Below are 3,778 nucleotides of genomic sequence, written 5' to 3' on the forward strand. Positions count from 1 at the left end.
TAAGATAAATATATTATACAAACAATGTAGAGAATAATTAATTCATTTATTTGTAAAAGTCAAATCAAATTTTATTTGTCACATGAGCCAAATACAACAGGTACCTTAACTGTTAACTCTGTTATGATATACACAGATAAAAACATTGTATTAATTCACAGAGCTATAGTATTTCATTCTTGTTTTATTTTACTGTCCATTTACAAATGTTGGTTTTGCCGACAAAAAACAAGTTGTTTCACTTTGTCCATGGTGCTTACTAGAGACGCATACTCTATTTCTCTAAGGGAAAATGTGATATAGAAATGCAAAAAGAGGAATCTGTCTGTTGCCCACTACTGTAGGCCTACAGTATTTCCAAATTGTGCGCTAGAAGTTACAAATATGTGCCATTATAATTTACTTTTAATTCAAAATGCATCACACTGGTTGAGTTGAACTAAACCTAGAACAAACTAAAAAAAACATACTGTCCCACTTGGCACAGACATCATTTCAACATCTAGTTTTGATTTTACTGTTGGTTGAGATGTCAAGTAACGTGAATTCAACGTGAAATCAAGAAAACATTTCACCATGTCATTAGATTTAGGTGAAGATGTTTATTTAAAAAATATGAAATTCCCTTACATTGATGACTTTTTGCTAATCAGTTTTCCACGTTGATTCAACCTCATCAGATGTATTTATTTTGTTGAAATGATGTGGAAACATTGATGCACCCAGTTTTTGCCCAGCGGGGTGTGCTCTCTTTACTACCTCTTTTTAAAATGAATGGGATTTAAATTATATAACAAAAAAAAGAGTACATGGTGTTAGCCTTCAAATTGAAGAATTTGTGCAAGTAATTTTGCAACCCTAAGGATGGACAATCATTTCTTGAATTGACTTAATCTTAAACTACATGTCCCATGTCTTCACTGGACTTTACTCTAGACTTTACACAGTATATCAGTATGGATTTCAGCTTCCTCATGTAAGTTATATTCTGCATCCAAAAATGTTCATGACGTAGAATGACCAGGTGAGAGCTATGATCCCTTATTGATGTCACTTGTTAAATCCACTTCAATCAGTGTAGATGAAGGGGAGTAGACAGGTTAAAGATGATTTTTAGGCATTGAGACATGGATTGTGTATGTGTGCCATTCAGAGGGTGATTGGGCAAGACAAAAGATGTAAGTGCCTTTGAATGGGGAATGGTAGTAGGTGTAAGGCACACTGGTTTGTGTCAAGAACTGCAACGCTGCTGGGTTTTTTTTCAACAATTTCCTGTGTTGTATCAAGAATGGTCCACCACCCAAAAGACATCCAGCCAACTTGACACAACTGTGGAAGCATTGGAGTCAAGATTGGTGCAACTCAATATAAGGAAGGTATTTCTAACGTTTGCTATACTCAGTAAAAAATATAAAGTAATGAATTGTCTTACAGATGCATATACCAGTGCTGTGCAACTTTTACATAAGCATTACTGCTTGACATGTACTGACATTAATTCCTACTTGTAGACTACAAAAAACTAACTGAGCTAATAAAATCCCAGATACATTCAGCAACTTGTTTCATTTGTCAATCCTGTCAGACAGAAAAGAAAAAGCTTCATGCTGCTTTCAAAATAACTGGGAACTTGGAACTTTGAACTTGAAAATCTCTGACTTCAGTGCGTTCAAGACAACTGGACACTTGCAAAAAAACGAGCGCCGACTGGGAAAAGTAGTTTTGAATGGTCATCCAACTCGGAATTACAAGTCGGAAACTTAGGCATCTTTCTGGACCTACGAATGCAGATCATGATTTGACCTTGTTTTTCCCCCCCACACTTGTCTTGTGGTGCATTTAAGACAAAATCATGACGTCATGATCTTTTGGTTGGAAAGTCAAAGCTTAAAAAATTGGCAGAGTTCCTGACTTGGAATTCCGAGTTGGATGACCGTTCAAAACGTTTTTTCCCAGTCGGAGCTCACTGTTGTCTTGAACGCACTGAAGTCGGATGTCGGAGATTTCAGATTCCGGAGATCCCAGTTGTTTTGAACGTGGCATTGAAAGCACGATAATTTTTTCTAGGGCGTCAACGTTGTGGGACTCGCAGCGACGTCATGATGTGTACAGTCCAGCCAAGATGGCTGACAGTATACCACTAAACCCGGTGCAGAAGAACTCGAAATAAATAGCTTATTACAACACTGCAAGACATTCCGGGTAATGTACAAAGTTACTTTTTTTGTTTAAACAGTGGAGATATCATTTTAGATATTTTTGCCTTTCAATAGTTTGGGGACGTTGAAATAATGGTGGTTCGAGCTAGTTACGCAAGCTAAACAAGCGTTTCTTACCTCTCGCGCTGCTCTCAACAAACAAAGCAGTGTTCGTTGCTATGGAATGCCATTTGGGTCTTTAAGCACATGGTCAAAACGCAATCTTTTTAATGCTACATGTGTAAAGTAAGCAGGTGCAGGCGCTAAATGAACACGTGCAGGTGCTAAATTAACGCCTACACACGTCAAATAAGTGCGTGCAAATGTGCTTGCAGGCGGTCCAACATGTGCTGAATAAACGGCTGCAAGCGGTCCTGCACACGTCAAATTTAAACTTCTTCCTCCTGAATGACATGCCCAAAGTAAACTGCCTTTTGCTCAGGCCCTGAAGCCAGGATATTAATATAATTGGTACCATTGAAAAGAAAACACTTTAAAGTTAGTAGAAATGTTAAAATAATGTAGGAGAATATGACACGGTAGATATGGTTGGAGAAAATCCAATGGTAGGAGAAAATCACGTGGTTATGCCCATATATGTACATCCTGTCCTTCCGTTCTAGTGAACTTAGGGCCTGGCTGTTGTATATGAAACAGTAATGTCCGGGGTATTGGTCAGCAGGAGTATAAGTAAGAGCTGTGAACACAACAAACGACCTTGAGAGATAAACCCCAGAACACTAAAGGAGAAATTAAACATGGATTTTTTGATCACTGACACACCCGTGATGACCTTAACAACGGAAGCAGGACCGAAATACCACCCGCAACTGTGTTGAAAGATCAAGTGCTGATGTCTAATGAACAACTATGGGGTTATCTGTTTGATTACCCGGCCTGTAGAGTGAAACTCTATACCGTAGCCGAAGGAGAAGAATATGTTCTTATGGCTGCAATCCCGCTAACGGGATCGATATGACAACAGCCAGTGAAATTGCAGGGCGCCAAATTCAAACAACAGAAATCTCATAATTAAAACTCCTCAAACATACATGTGTCTTATATCATTTTAAAGGTAATCCTGTTGTTAATCCCACCAAAGTGTCCGATTTCAAATACGCTTTTCAGCGAAAGCACTACAAACGATTATGTTAGGTCACCACCAAACCACAATAAGCACAGCCATTTTTCCAGCAAAAGATAGCAGTAACAAAAAGCAGAAATAGAGATAAAATTAATCACTAACCTTTGATGATCTTCCTCAGATGACACTCTTCATGTTACACAATACATGTATGTTTTGTTTGATAAAGTTCATATTTATATAAAAAAATCTGAGTTTACATTGGCGCGTTACATTCACTAGTTCCAAAAACATCAAGTGATTTTGCATAGCCACATCGTTTAAACAGAAATACTCATCATAAATGTAGATGATAATACAAGTTATACACATGGAATTATAGATATACCTCTCCTTAATGCAACCGCTGTGTCACATTTCAAAAAAACTTTACGGAAAAAGCAAACCATGCAATAATCTGAGACAGAGCTCAGAACAATAGTAAAATTAGCCGCCA

The sequence above is a fragment of the Salvelinus fontinalis genome, chromosome 32 (assembly GCF_029448725.1).
Source record: "Salvelinus fontinalis isolate EN_2023a chromosome 32, ASM2944872v1, whole genome shotgun sequence".
Classification (NCBI taxonomy): domain Eukaryota; kingdom Metazoa; phylum Chordata; class Actinopteri; order Salmoniformes; family Salmonidae; genus Salvelinus; species Salvelinus fontinalis.